We start from the raw sequence: 16,722 nt of genomic DNA, 5'->3' as shown, positions 1-16,722 counted from the left end.
GAATAAAAGAGTGTGTGCAACGTTTCGACAGAATGAGGGCCTCTGCGAACGTAACTCGAAGGCTTGAAATAATAGTAACGCGTGCGAAACGCCGTCTTTTCCACATGTCTCGCGTACTCAAGGACACCGTATGCTGATAATCGATAAGGTCAGCTCGCTATTCAATCGTTCGATTTCAAAGGATATTTCTATACTCCAGAGAAGCTCGAGAACACTTCCGCGGGAAGATGACACTCGCGTGAAAGAATTTAGTTTTTTAAATAATCAGCGAGTTTTTCCGCTAATCGAAAGCACCTACCGAGCGTTTTCTCGTTTATTACGTTAAACTTTTCCACGAGACTGCGTAAAACGCATCGTCGATGCTACACGGTCTCCGATGATTTTCTTCGCGACGCGCGGCACGATCGATGCAGTTTCATGAATGAAAAAGTGCACGTTTGGCGAAATACCATCAAATCGTCAACTAATTTTCTAAAAAGTATAGGCTAGCTTCGAAATCGAGACTAGGAAAATAATAGCAATCGATATGCATATGTCTCAATTTTCTTCTTCCGACCCTTAACGTTCAGTTTCACAACGATTCACAGTTGACGCGGATTTGGAAATTCATACGAAACGGAGCGAATATACGGTATGCCACTTTGAAGTCACATTAGACCGTAGCGTGAGCTAAACGCTGTTAAATGTCACGTGTCACGTACGGAACCGTTGGGCGAACATAGGGAATGCGCGATGTAAAAGCCGTGTCGCACCATTAATAGAACGGAGTATGGAATGTGGGAATTCGGACACGGCGAATAACTCGAAAACGCTTGCACTTCTGCCGCCGCCGCCGACGCCGCCGCCGCACATGTTTAGCCAAACAGCTGTCCGCAGTTACGCTTATCGAATCAACTACACCCGTCCCGGACGACTTCAACCATGTTACTACATCCCAGAGAAACAATGCGGATCGTTAACGGCCTACCTACCCAATAGTCATAATCCAAAGCTGTTTTTCACTGGTAATTTCAACGAGCGCCGTTCCAGAGCACCTCCTCGCTGCCTCCTTTCGCGAGTTCCTCCGCAGGATGTGTACAGCTCTCACTGGGCGATGATATCAACGGCACATCGGCATGTTACAAATCATCACGCGATCACGTTTAGATGGGAATTCCAGCTGCTCTTAATCCTCCACGATGATTATCTTGCGGATCAATTGATACGTTACTCGATTACTGTCGGGATTATCGGAGCACCGTCGTCGTGTCCTTCGCAGGGAGGATGACTGTGCAAACAGGACGATATCTCGACGAACCAATAGAGATACAGTTCGTCTTCGATAATCCTTTTGCCGATCAGAAACGAGTCAACACGAAACGAATTTGACTAATGGATCACCCGAACGAACGGCCGTGTTCTTCGTTGAACGTACGATCCGTACGATCCGAAGGTATACCGTAGACACAAGTCAGTTGTACATCACAAGAGGACTTTATGTACCCTTCGGAAATTCTCTTCTATTTATCACGAGACGACTGAGACACTCGAACAGTCGTGCTATTCATCGAGACCTCATCGCGACACAGGTCAATGAGTACTTCGCGATACCCTCGGTAGATTCTCGCAGCCAGGCGCGTGGACGATTTCGGAGTAGTCGAGGGCACTTGTTCAGCGATCCGAGGGACAGGGGGGACAACCGGGAATGGGGAGCACACTTGCCGTGAACGCACGGGGGACCACCCTTCGCGATCACGTCAGCCGAACGCGAACAGGTGGGCACCACGCTCGACAAGTCACGTCGCGCGCGGAACACGCGAATCTCGCGAGTTCCGTGATACCCGACGTACAATAGAATACGCACGCGTCGTCGCGACGGCTTGACGTCGACTGAGGTGGCACGGATACGGCGCCTCGCGCCTGTCCGTCCCTGCTTTGCCGCCTCCACCACCACCACCACCTCCACCGCCGCCGCCGCCGCCGCCGCCGCCGCCGCCGCCGCCGCCACCCGCCACCGCCGCCACCGCCGCCGCGGCGCTGCCCCACCAAACGCACAAGCGCCACCGACGCCTACACCCTCACCGGGTTGCCGTTCTTCCCCTGACGTCTCTTCCAGGCCGCGAGAGCTCCGACGCCGCATCATTTGGTGTCTCTGCGACCACGAGGGTGGACGTCGGTCGCGGACGTTCTACCAATATCGTTCGTGATAATAACGAATAGAAAAGACGTTTTGTTATATTTAAGACAATGTTGAATATCTTTTCGTATCCTATTTCTAAAGCTCTATGCAATAGATGAAGATATTCTTTTAATTAACAAGAAGGTGGAAATCAATTATTAAACTATGACAGAATATCTTTAACGTATTTACGATATTCTGTCACAGTTTAATAATTGATTTCTATCTTCTTGTTAATTAGAATTGACTTCTATGTTTATAATTTATATCTTCTTGTTAATTAAAATTGACTTCTATGTTTCGTTTAAGTATCTCAAAATAAATTGAATAAATACTTTTACTAAAAAAAAGTTTTCCAATATCAAGTAGTTAACGATAAGTATTTACAACAAAGTATAGTACAACAAATATTACTTTTTAAATTCGATTCGTAAAATGTGAATAGTCCTGCAATTTTTGAAAATTGTAACAAAATGTATAAAATTCAGACTCTATTTCTCAGAGCACATTTTATAACACTATTTCATTGTAATTATACACTTGATTATTTTGGTCTGTACAATATTACGAGACTATCATGACAACGATAGTACGATTAACAGATGTGATATTCCTTGAAGAGTCCGAACGATAAACTCGCGGCTATCATGCAAATGAGCCGGGAGAAATGAGCCGGAGTAAATGAAACCACCGCTTCGTGCGGAAAGCGACGTTAGCGTTCTCAGGAGGGAAGCCGCATGCTCGCCGCTTAGCTCTGCCACCGCGTCGTCATTCGTCGTCGTTACCGCCCGAAAAACGCTGACGCCACGAAACGCAGCAACATGTCGCGGTGACTCCGAACAGCAAAGGAGTCCGTGTATCCGTTTTCACGACAGTTCTCAAACCGTGCTTTGCGAACGGTTCACTCGCCGTGTCTCCTGCTTATACCGGCGCGGATGACTTCCGTTTGCGAAGGAACGTCCGGTCGCTTTTCGCGTTTCGAGATGCGACTTCGTAACGAGGGTGCGCGACAGTAATCGAACAAGAAGCCGTAACAAGATGCAACTGCGTTTTCGTATAGGTCGGTTGTCCGCGTCCGCGAGTGCCTTAAGTTGCTAGGGGGAAGAGGGGGATGGTTGCGTAATAACCGGCACGGGGCGACCGGGAGACTACAAAGAACCATAATTATGCGGTAGGCGGTTTTTGGTAACGCGCACGAGCGCCTGTGCCAGCGCGTTCCATTATGACGTTAGTATGCACCCGCGAATGGCCGCCACTCGGCCATTTGTCACGACTGTCGCAAGTTCGCCCAGTTTAATGCATCCGCGCCCCCGGAGCCGTTCCCGCTTTCACCCCGGCGACGGCGGCGGCGTCGCCTTTGCCGCAATTTTGGAGTGGCAACGCCGTTAACAGGCGGCGTTTCCTTGGGCGCACACAAAGCAACAGCAGTCGCGTCCTGAGGTTCGCGGCCGGGCTTGACTGATGCCGGATTTGGCTGCGAAAGACGTCACCGATGCCGTTCGTGCAAGAGCGATCGATCCGTCTCTGACGTTAATGCTTAAAATAATTAGGAATAAGTTTAGTTAACTAATAAAGTTTTAATCATTTTTTTATACCTGTGATATTTGGAGTAAAAATCAATTATTAGTGTTATGCCTGCGAGTGCCTGCACACGTGTATATGTAACAAAATGCAAAAGAAATATGTTGGAATTCAGTTAAATACGTTAAAGTTTTTGTTTTTTCATAAATGACATTTTGTTATGGAAAACCGATTTTGGCCATTAATCATCGTATGACCTATATCAATTCAAAGATTAATTTGTAACGGATTTAATCTGGCACGATATTGATAAAGATTCGTAGAATGATCACAGCTCGCGCGCACAATAGGATGACTTATCTAGTATCGCAAATTTGCGTAAATGGATTAATGCCCCGAGCTGCTACATTAGCATGCCCAAATTATCGCCGGTGACAGTTGTATCAATGACTTATTATCGGCGACTGTTGGAGTCGTAACAACAAATAATAATTACTTTCGTATATCGATAATCCATTATTCGTATCACGTGGAGCTTTCTTAGCGTGCGAACGAGTCATTCTCTTCGAGAAGAAGAGAATATACGGACGTTTTCAAGAGGAACGACTCTTAAATTCGCGCGTGACCAGACTGAACTGATGCATACGTCGGTCATAAAAATGTACGAGGAATATGAATTATGATGATTAATTCGCATACGTTTGCATCTTTTTCGCGAACACAGATTGATAAGCTGCAGACCGTAGAATCGACGGCATTGAAGTTATTCACTTTTGCCATCAGCATTTTGCTATGTTTTAAATTTTTTAATGAGACATCCAAATCATTGCAAAAAATTTTTTTTTTATTACTATATGTAATATTAATGGACATTAATTCAATATTATTTCAAAATTGTTTAAATTATTTGCACTAGGTCGTAACAAGCGAGGGGAAAAAAAGCAGTACGGAATTTTTTGCCTGCTTGTTTATGTAAAAATTTAATTATCGACTCAAATCATAAAAAAAGCTGGCAAAATTAAAAGCAATAAATTGTATCGTTTTCAAAGACGGTATACCATAAAATGTATATAACGATAATGTAGCGCACACTTGTGTAAAGTTTGGAAAATGAGTCAAGTACGTAGCGGGAATCCATATGGTGTGCACCTTCGCTTGTGCACAGTTGTGGTAAATGACAGCTTGATATTGATATTGGCAGCTGCGCAAAGCATTTAACCGCATCAACTTTGTTATTTATCCAGGTAACATCTCGGAAACTAATCTGCAGAAGAATTAGGTGCACTTACCATACTTATTTACTACAATATCCGCGGGAAAACTACAAAGAAGAATGAAAGAACCTTATTAATAATTTATGATCTCCTTGAATGCTCGCATAATAATTATGCTTTATGTAATTTAGCTATTATGTCTGCAAATCCTTTTATTTATATTTAAGAGCTATGCAAGATGTGGATCAATATTAGGCACGTAATATTGTCACCATCTATAGGACTAATTATTTTTAAACATGATAAACACGTTATTTTGCTTCTCATATACAAGTTGTGAGAAAAAACGAAAAGAAATAAGTTAAGATATTTTAAAAAATCATCTTTCAAACACGTTTAAAATCAGTAGAACTATTTAGAAATATCGAATTCAAATATATCAATTTATTTGCAAGAATAAAAATGGAAAGATAAAATAACGGATAAACGTCACTATATTAATAAAAGATATATGAGCAACATAGTAATGACAATAATATTTTTATTATTCCAAAATTTACTGAATAGTATCTAATCAGCAATAGCATGTCTTACATTGTCATATTTAGAAACGTCTTCTTTAAAAAAAAAAAAAGTAAATAACTTTATAACTTTAACATTCCTCATCAATTTATCTATCTATTTTCCAAATATATCCGATAAAAAGTTAACACAATAATATTTATAGATACGTCGTGCCGTAAAAGTTTAGTGAAATAACACTTTTGATGGTTACGCTATGTTATTTATGATTCATAAAAGGGGTGAGAATGCACGGGAGAGGCCAACTTGAAAAACCGACTGTTGCACATGAGACTAAATAATAACAACGTTAGCTGCGGTATTATTTATGACTCGCCGAACTCTCGCGAGTAAACGCCGCGCCGCGCCGCGCCGCGCCGCGCCGCGAGTAAGCCAGTGAAAACTGGAGTTTCGAATGCGTAACCAAGCGAAGCAATATTTTCTCGAGTATCGATTTTATGAGCGCGAGCATATACATATTACCGATATAATTTAGTTGATCACGCTTTATCCGCCGTGCAAGCTTTCTAACCCCTAAGAATGTGCCGCTGACGGCAAAGTTGCCGCCTCGGAGAGTAGAACTTTTTAGAAACTTTGCAGCGAGGAGCGGAGATTAGCCCTCGGGAATTTTAGTTTCCGCTCTGACAATGAGTAGAATTCAGAAAGGTCTCATTGCGGCGGGAAAAAAAGATCGATCGCTCGTTTAGGACTTGCCTGTTCAATGAACTGTAAAGAAGAGTGGAAAAAGTCGCGTCAAGGAAAACCGCGGTGCACCAATTAAGACATAAATCAAATATTTCTTATATATGTCAAAATAGTAAAAATAAAAGAATCATCAAGCTCATATAAAAGACAATTTTTGTTGCTTGGTTCATTTATCATTATTGCATACTTTTGGATATTTATTAAATGTTCTTTTACAGTTCTTTTGGATAAAATCGTCACAACGTAACGCCAATATTTTATTTTAGAGCCTTTATTTTAGAGCCAGATAATCCAATAGCTATTAATATAAAGTGCAAACATTATTTAATACATGTATGCATTATAATCGCGACATAATTGTCCGATTAAATCATAATTTAAATTACATTGTCGCGACATGTTAATTCTCAAATTCAATTCCATTTCGTTGGTCTGATTTCCTTTGGTCAAAGTCGCTTTTGGAACGCTCAAAGAGTATTTGCGCAATAAGTATGCGGTTCTATAGTGGTATTAATCTTTAATTGCATTGTCATGTAGGTGTATTACTACTCGAGTAATAATGTCCACCAGAATAGGGCCTCGCGTATTTCGCATTCTAATTGGATTCTCTAGAAAGCTTACGAATTCTCGTTTAGCGTCCGCTTCATTACTTCGCCGTTATTAATATTTACTTTACTTCTGTTTGCTATCGTTTTGTCGCGACGGTCGTAAGAAAGCACCCTTTGTGCTTAGTTTCAAGCCGTTTTTAGCAAGACGCCGCTAGTTCGAACGCTCGCCGGCAATTACGTTAATAATGCAATCTCATTTACGTCAGTCGGGAATTACATCTAAAATAGCTAGTGTAGAACATGGCTTAAATGCGAGAATAAGCAGATTAATCAGCAGCCGTTCGTACATCTTACGTCCCATCAGACACTTGACTTGTCTGCTGGTGTAGATAGAATCGTGATTATTGTAACTTTAAATGACTTCTATAATCGTACGTCGTAGCTAACGTGCAGATTAACTAAAGTGAGCCAATAAATTTACCAGAGATATAAAACATCAAATGCAAAGTATTTTCCAATATATTTAAATTAATAATAATATAAAAGATTAGTAGATTTTCTTAATAATTATAGTCTATCAATTACTTTTGAATAATCGTATTAATTGTAAAAAAAACTTGGCGCTGCTAGATCTCGAAATTTAATAAAGCTGAAATTTTTGATTAAATAAAAAAACAATAAACATAATTTAGGGAAGAATGCGACGGGAGTAAAAAACCAGCGCCAAGTTTTTTACAAGAAAAATTTATTTATTTTATTTTAATTAAATATTTTTATTTTGTTATCTCTTTAATTCTTTATGATTAAAATGATTTTTTATAATATTATAAAGAAATAAAGCTACTACTATTTAGGATTTTTGGATTTACAACGTACATTGCGCGTGTACTTGGCGCCTTTTTTTACCTTTTTTGAAAAAGATAATTTTGTACTGATATAAATTAACGACACATCGCATTTCAGAACTACCTCGGTCACCGGCAAGTGATAAATGGACGAGAACGAAATATATCAGAGTTTCGTAAATTATCTGCCTACATAATGCAGGACGATAATCTGCAATCACTTTTAACAGTGCAAGAAGCTATGCTCATCGCTGTCGATCTCAAACTTGGATTGAATAACCATGAGAAATTACAGAGAATAAATATTAGGTACTGACAACGCTATACTGTGTATATAATTCTTCGGGGACTGAGAGAACTGAATGAAATATCTTATATAACAGATAAAAAGAATGATTTCCGGTATATAAGTAATTTATTGTGTTAAGAAACGAAAATTTGCATTTCCACCTGCAAACAATTATTTTTGCATCGTTACTTCATGCGTGACGCTTTGGTTCTCCTCTTGAACAATTATTGTTTACATTTCCAAGATCTGCATGTATTAAATGAGCTATAAGCTGTTAAATAAGCTATAATATATATCTTATTAGTCCAAGTGATCTAAATCTCGCTTTTATTAAACAATTTTTTATAATCTGTGTAGAATTAATTAAATAACAGCGTGATAAAAACATTAATTAAATGACGTACAAAAAATCGACCAAAAATGCTAATGGAAATCTATTAAAAAACTAGCGTGCGTATTATATTTGCAAATTTATTCAAAACTAACATGAATTTAGAGGCGTATCTAGGATTCCTCGCGTCCTTGGCAAAAAGCTGTAACGGCGACTCTTCTCTCCAAAAAAAAAATAACATCTGATTTAATGTATAAACATTTCATTACTTATATATATATAGATTTATGAAAGTTACATTTTTATTTTTCCTTGCCTCGGCTAAAGCGAATTTGTCTATTATTGTATCTACATTTATGGGTGAAACCACTTCTTTTTCTATTAATAATGATGCAAGTCTGATTAATCTTTCTTGATTCATCGCAGAACGGAGATAATTCTTTATTAACTTGAGCTTGCTAAAAATGCGTTTGCAAGACGCTACAGTCACTGGTAAAGTTACATAAATTTGAAGTGCATGCAGTCTTGATGTTTGGATAAATATCATCTAGGGAGTATTCTTGAATACATTTTAATAAATACAGGGCAGTTACTGATTCTAATTCCTCGATCAGCTCCTGTACTTGTGCTTTGAGCACTTCTAATTCGGACACAAGTTCCACTTTGTCTAAATCTAATGAATAGTGAAATCCGAAGTCGGCACTTTTTTTTTAGCTCATTCAAACTCAGATTCTTCAAGCTATTTCCAGAGAAAAAAAGAGATCTGATGATATAGTTGACATGGGCTCATATCGTGACTTTATTTCCGTTAACATTCTATCACAAACTATATTTATTTCTCTTCTAAAGCTCGGTGTTCAAGAGAGAGATAAGGATTTTCGTCGGATGCACTGTCATGAAACCTTTTGACTTTCTTTTCAGCCTCACGTCAGAAAAGTCGTTCTCTAATCCCATTTCTAATTTTCTCTGGTAAACTTTATAGCTGGCAACAAATTAATAAACGGCGATACGAGTCAGACGCGGTACGTGGTGCGCAAGTAAAGAAATTAATAGTTACAAGAGTAACGAATTACAATGTATATAATATACATATACATATATTGAATATATTCCAACTTAATAAACTGCGCGCCGATTATTTATCGGACTTGAAACACAGAGCTATCGTTGGAACTTGGAACATTAATACCCTTCCCTCCCCGGAATTAAATTATTGACGCGATTTAATTATTTTAAAAAACTGTAAAGAATTTATTATGAAAAATATTACTTCACCTAGGATTTGAACCTGGAACTTCCCTCATTCCGTGAAGGGCGTCCGCGTCGTACCAATTCGATTACCGAGGCATGTGGTAATATTTATGTATTTATTTTTCATATTATTGCATAATGCGTGCTTTGCATTAGAGTATAAGTTTTCATGCATGTTCCTTCTTCTTTCAAATTTTTTGAGAGAATTTAATGATTTAAAATTATATTCTTTCGACATGTGCAAAATCGAGTCACATATTTGTATATTTTATTGAGAATATTTCTCTTATAAATATATTTTCCAAATTTTTCTTTGTATTTAGTAGTTCCTAGAAGTTAAAATAGATGCGATGGACCATCGAAGTTTCTGCAGAAACTTGGCGCATGCTTGGCGCTGAAAGTCATCCTATTCTCGATGTACTAGCTGGTTTCTGGAGCAACGACTTCGACCAGCAGTGAAGTTCGGGTTATCCCCGTAGCATTAATTAACCCCGGTCGTGGCCCATGGCAAAGGAACAAAAGGCTTCCTTTTCCGTCGTTGCCGAGAGAGCGAAGCTTCGACTCTTCGTTTTTTCTCGCGCATCGTTGCACAACATTGCTGGACATACCCGAGTGGATGGACCAGCGCTGTGATTTTCTAGTAACCTTTTAATCATTGTTCCGATCAACTTATATAATTCGGTAAAAATAAGAAACAAAAACCACCATATTCTTTAAATTTATTTTATCATAAAATCATAAAAACAGAACCAAAGGCTCAATGCAAATTAGATATGGGATAATGAACAAAATTTCAGTTAAAGAGATAATTATTGAAAAAAAAATGCGTTATGTACTGCGATGTGCCACGAGTACAAAACTACATTACTGCAAAATGTTTTAATATATAAATTTCATAAATATACAATCTGCAGGTTCATTCACAAACCGCGGAATTTCTTTTAATTCCGCGAACAGCATACGGACCGGATTATCCAACGCTTCAACAATCCAACGTAATTAGATACCAACGCAATTTAATTAAATTGGATATAAAAGTATCCATGCTATGCGCTCGCGAATATGAATTATATAGATTGAAATATATCCAGCAATTTATCAGTATCGTTGAGAACTTGACAAATATGAGGACCATAATTATTATCAGAGAGATTTAAAAAGCTTTAACGGGGGGAGGAAGGAGGGAGGGGCTATCATCGTGAGTAGAATCGTTCAACGCGCTTGAATGAATCCGCTTGTTTCTGCGGAGAATCAATCTCGCGCGGCAGCATGTACGCGGTTGCTTGCGAACCCTGCGCATATATCGATATATAGATAGCGGCGTCAGGCGCTTCTATAGAGCCCGCTTAATATTCATAACGTCTTTTCCCCTTGGCAACTCCAAACACATTTTAATAACATTTTTTACGGGGCGCTCGACCCCGACGCCTCAAAAGCGTCGCGATGAAGCGAAGCGCCGGCCTTTCCTCTTCGCTTCGCGTTTTTCCACGATGGAATATTCCGTTCATCCGCCTCTGACCTCTCCTGACTGTGCCCGAACATCACTAACCCTTTCTCCAGCGCATCTACTTCTTGCAAAAGTCGGCCACGGTGCATCCAACTTGTCCAAAGTTGCGTCGTGAGATGAATCGAAAATGCCCGCGCGCTTCCGGTTGTTTTCGCAACGCAATATTCGCTCGCCGAGAAAAGATCATAATGTGCTGAAATATGTGAAGGCGATCTTTCTCGTTCTATTTTCGTCCCTCGCGTGTCTTTTTTGATCTTCTTCTGCCCCAAAACCATAAAGAGACGCACCTCGCGCAACGTCTCTGATGTGACATTTTCGAGTGAACGTTGTCATGAATATTTCAAACGATTTGTCAATTCTTTTATATAAATCCACGTATGCCGTTTGTTCTTCCAATTTTTCTCGACATGATTGTTGCAATTTTCATGAAAGTAACCGTATTGAGATAATTAATAATTAATAACCTGTTACTTTGAATTGCTGTTATAGGAAAGAGTTCTATTACGAGATATAATGTATCTTGAAAAAGATGCCTTATGCGCCCGAATATCATAGTTGTTTAAAGTATAATAGATCACATTTACCAATCTTTCGAAATATTTCTGTATCTTCTAGAAAGTCAACATCTTTGTGTCTTATTGTCCCATGCTGCTTTTTCCAAATCATGTATCTTATTATATAAAAATATTTGTATATTACCTGTTAAAATTTGTTTCTTAAAAAATTAAAATCTTTTGTCTTTCTTTTTTGGAAAATGTATTTAGAGGTAAAGATAAATTCTGTTAAAATTACTGTAACTGAAGTTTGGAATTTGTTACGTTTTACGCGGTTACTTACGACAACGCGATACGACTCTTCATGCAATGAAGATTACGAAAACGTATTTCCAACGGACGACGCGCACACCGTCGGAACAATGTTGGATTATCACGAAGCGGAATAATCCGATCTCACGACAAGGAAGATCTTGCGCGCAGTGGGATTCCCACACGAGAGTCGCGCCAACCGCGTTTTTCCGACCGTATACATACACGCGGGGGAGTCAGGAAGAAAGGTAAATCGGTTTTACATCTCGACTGCATGTCGACGGAGAATAATGCTGCGCCCGCGCCGTCGGCGTGGCGCTATAAGGAGAGAGATGAGAAATTAAGTGAACCGTGGCGGATCGCATCGCCCGACGAAGACGCACTCGCTTAAGCCGCTCCCGACGCATTCGAGCGCGTGCATTCAGTATGGAAAATAATATTTGTTCGCGGATATGCTATTCCGCGCGTTCACCGTTCGTCCTTCCACGGATCTTTCTGCTGAATCCCCCGTATACTGGAGATCGCGCGCGCGCGCGCGCTTGTCTGACTGACTCCGACATATCAAATCGCTCCTGATTTTGTTGGCAGATCTTTGTCGCGCAATCGGAATTCCTCAGTTTCTTCATCGAAACCTTCGAGAAATTGTACCGTGCGTAAGTCAAATTTCATCACTTTCGCAAAAATAACATAATATTCATAAAATCGTTCAGTAATTAAGACTCAATGATTCAGGTGTTTCGGCCAATCTTAAGAGCAAGTTTCTCATAGAACAGTGTTACAACTAATGACTTGTTTGTTTCATTTCACGTGAAATTTTACTACTTGTGGCACTGTACGGTGAATTGAATATTAATAATCATACTTTCCGTATTATGAGACAGAAATAAAATATATATCTCAATAAAAGTTCCGCTACGGAAACGTTAGACGGTGAAAAACGAAGGTAACTAAAATATTAATGAGGAACATCGTTAATGCGCGTCATCAAGTATATCGGCGCTTTGTACACGTCTATCCCTATAACTATCGCATTATTTCGACCTGGGGCGACACACGGGACATCGTAATAAAGATATTGATCCACATATACCGTGACCAATCTCCATCGAGGTGCCGTATACCGATAGTAGAAGGGTTACACAGTACGCGGCTCGTATTTCCCCAAACCCAAACACCTTTCCCCTCGTCCAACCCTATTCTCCTGTCTACATTCTATGTGTACAGTGTGGGACAACGCGGCGTCGATATTTATCGACGCGGCGGACCTACGTAGGTCTCATGGCGACATCGGGTGACCCTAATTCGCGACAGTTGTGTGTGCGACGAATCGCTTTGATGGAACGGCATCATATACCGCTCGTTCTCGTCTTTCGTAATCACAGCGATATTATTTCACGAACGAACCCCTATGCATGTTTACACGGAAATCCTTTCACCGCGGCCCCATGTAGCTATCCCGTTTTTAATCAGTTCGTTGCTCTACGATTTCAAAGGATTTTCGACTCAACTCCTGCGTTCAGACTCATTCTGAATAAAGGATATTCTGTCACACAGATCATTCACAAATATCTTGAGTTTTTACCCTGCAAGTTATTGATGATGTAAATTCTATCATTAATGATTTTAAGAATTGACAAAGTTTCATTTAAATAATATTGAATCTTTCTGGTTCTTGTTTTATGTACTAAGACGAATTAATTAAATGGCTAAACTAAGATTATTCCATTTTGGTTATAACTAAGATAGAATAACTATACTTAGAGAGTTGCGGAATGTATAAACATGAATAAAATAACACACATTTGATGAATTGTATCTGATAAAATTTGGATATTGCAAAAGTGTAGATAATGATAAAGAGATGTTGATATATCATCGGTTTTTCTCTTTATTGTTCTACTTATTTTATATCAACTAAAATAAAAAAAAAATTATTCAAAGTAAACCACAAAGTTTTGTTATCAAATTATATCTTATAAATTTATCTCTTTACTTTTACAGCCGTTTATAAATAAAAAATAATTAAACGCTTCAACAGTATGTTTCAAGAAAAGAGATTAAGAAGCAATTCTAAACTCTACGAGTAAAATTGACGTAGTCGGTCTAAACCAAACACACAATGTGGACTAGCCATTAGTGAACACAATAACCGTATCACAAGTTACCGTAAGCAGATCGTAATATGCTATCAATATATCGCGTTCGTAGCATTTCATCTTGAAATGCGATGTGAATGTGAAACAATCGCGTTCTCGAGAGCAGAGGCACATAATCGTGCCTATATATCGATCTATTAGCAAATTAGTAACAATACGAGACTAATTACTGACGTCCGTATATGTATTCGAGATCAATGGGATCCTAGATATGTGCGCCGTGTATGTCATACGTACATGACAGAGGTGCATTCGTGTTTACCCGGCTCCGTTTCGGGATGGGGAAACGGGCGCAATACTCGGGAGATCCTCGGCAGAATTAGTATTTAATAGTGAAAGTTTCAAACGCTACCGCGCAAGGAAACTATCTTTTCCGTGGACTTTGGAAGCACCGCAACTGGGGTATTATAACTGTATAGACAGAGAGTAAGAGGGAAGAGGGGGAGAAACCGGCGTGTTCCACTCACGGATATCTACCGAAAGAAATGATCTTCTAAATGAAAGACGACTGTTATTCCCGAATCGGGTTTCTGTTTCTGTCGGGTTGAAACTTCGTTCGAGTCGTTCAGCCAGATTCACATTAAACTAATTGCGAAAGTTCTTTTTTTTTTTTTCACTTTTACGTTGATTACCAACTAGGGCTGTAGGTTTTCACGTAAGAAGCGAATGTCTTGTACGCTAAGAAAATAATTTGAATCTATATATATACTTGTATTATATTTTATTATTTATTATTTATTTATTATTTATTTATTATTAAAATTATGAATCGGGAAGTTTGTGAGATATTTTACACATTATATAATAACGTAAAATAAGTTGATTATATATTATAATCGGTGCGTGATAAAACAATTTCTCGACATTTGCATATTTTTTCTTTTGTTTTTTTTTTTAATATCACAGCAATTATTTCTATTTCTAAATAAATATTGCGATTATTATTTCAATTTAAGATAATGGAGCATGGGTGCGTAAACCACGGTTATGTAATTAAATTCGCACCGCGCCGTACACCGGCAATCAACGACACCACTGCGCGCTGTAATTGAGTCAACTGTTAAAAGTGCAAGCAAGCTCGAAAGCCCGTTCCTGACTGCAAACCGCATATTACGTTACACTATTCAATTTGACGGTTGACTTCCACGTGTAAATACAAACTCTCGTTTCCCGCACTTATCACGCACTATATGTGTCACTTGTCAGTGTTGTCTGGTGAAATCGTAATTGGCGAAGAGCATTTATTCCGTTATCACTATTTGCGCACAGTCATGTGCTTATATTCAATAAAATGTTTGTTCTCACATATTTTTCGCACTGATATAATTTGTCGAAAAATAAATTCAGCTACAACTGAAGAGAAAACCACGAGTCTCAAACACCTACACAATTCGCAGAAGAATCGTTTAAACGTATGTTATGTAAAAACAAGAAAAAAAGTATCAGTGTTAGTATTTAAAAAATAGTTAGTATTTAAAATGTCATATAAATAAATTATAACAGTAATAATAAAAGACTTAATTTGTATTATGTAAAAGCTTGGCTCATAGTATTAATTAGTTAATAATTTGGCATCCACGACAAAATGACGGTTGTTACCAGAGAAGTTTCAAAATTTAGTTTGAAGTTATCGAGATTGGAATGTAGTTTCTTTCACATAGTATTCTTCAAATTTCTCGTCATGTTTATTTTCGCCGGTAATGCCGCTCTCATATTTCTTCCTTATTCGAGGATACCTACTCCGTCAAATATCGTGACACTTTATCCGCGTATGCGGAGTACACGGTTCACCAGAATATATTTTTAACCAAAGGCAAGATTGAATGTATACAGGAAAAAGAAACCTGTGCATGTCGCAAAAGGGAATGGACGAAATAGTGGAAAAAAAGCGCGGTCTCATCAGCTTCGACCGATTTCCCGATGGACCCTCACGTCGCGGTCCCCTTTTGACGAGCCCTTCCACGACGATTCCGCATTCGTCATCCGACCACGCCACTCCTCGCCGCGGACGAATATTTTCCGGTGTCGACGTACTCTCTTGGCGCGTGGTAAATTAAAGCGGCTCCGAAGACGACGACGAAAAAGCATGCGGGACGTACAGTGTAACGGGGCTGCGCAAAGAGGCATGCGATACGCCAGGGAAGAACGAGAAGGATGACTGCTACGGCTCGCGCCAATAATACGCACACACCTGTTCGGCCCGTGTAATGGATGGAGTGCGGGTGGAGAGAAAACGGCGTCGCGCGTGGCCGCTGCCAAGATTCGCGTCATACTTATATTTACCCGGGTTATAGATGCACCGGAGTACCCGGGGAATTCGTGCTCTCGCGAAGTTTACGGAGCGTCGCACGGAGCTGAGTTTCTACATAAAGTGACCGGAATTTCGAATTTTATGTTTCAAGTTGTCTGATAAACAATTGCCATTTTCAGGGTCGTAAAATAAACGACATAATAAAAATGAAATGTGAAGGTTGATTGATTTATTTATAAGATTGACTAATGCTGGAGTATATATATATAAGACTCACGATAAGCTAGATGAGTAGTATCGCAAAAATTCTCAGATATCTGTTTCTTTCGTACTGTTATGTATTATAATACACAATCACCAGCAAAATGTTTTCTTCTTGTAGTTTTCTTCTAATTTTCAGAGTGACTTAGAATTATTCTGCAGTATCTAAATTAGATTTTTTGAAAAATTGTTTTTTCTCTTGTCATATTTTTAATTACAATCTAGAAGCGAACTTTTTGTATGCACGATACATGTATTGGATCTATATGCACAATTAGCTACATACGAGAACAATGCATTCACTTGCAACTAATAAAA

At 39.1% G+C, this 16,722-nt stretch overlaps 1 protein-coding gene across 4 annotated transcripts in view; it reads right to left on the bottom strand.

The window, feature by feature from the left end:
* The window catches only part of LOC139810542 (CUGBP Elav-like family member 1-A), a 497,386-nt gene that overhangs the window by 358,854 nt on the left and 121,810 nt on the right, over positions 1-16,722 (bottom strand). For 2 of the 4 annotated variants that reach the window (XM_071774182.1, XM_071774188.1), the window contains exon 1: positions 972-1,878. The exons of 1 other annotated variant lie outside the window; for it this stretch is intronic. The gene's annotated coding sequence lies outside the window, so the exon portion shown is untranslated. Of the gene's footprint in view, positions 1-971; positions 1,879-16,722 lie in introns of those variants that run through there. One more of the 4 variants, XM_071774192.1, reaches the window with a different exon arrangement.

Source organism: Temnothorax longispinosus, chromosome 3 (assembly GCF_030848805.1).
Source record: "Temnothorax longispinosus isolate EJ_2023e chromosome 3, Tlon_JGU_v1, whole genome shotgun sequence".
Lineage (NCBI taxonomy): Eukaryota > Metazoa > Arthropoda > Insecta > Hymenoptera > Formicidae > Temnothorax > Temnothorax longispinosus.
The sequence above is the reverse complement of the archived record's forward strand: the minus strand, read 5'-3'. Positions and strand labels throughout refer to the sequence as shown.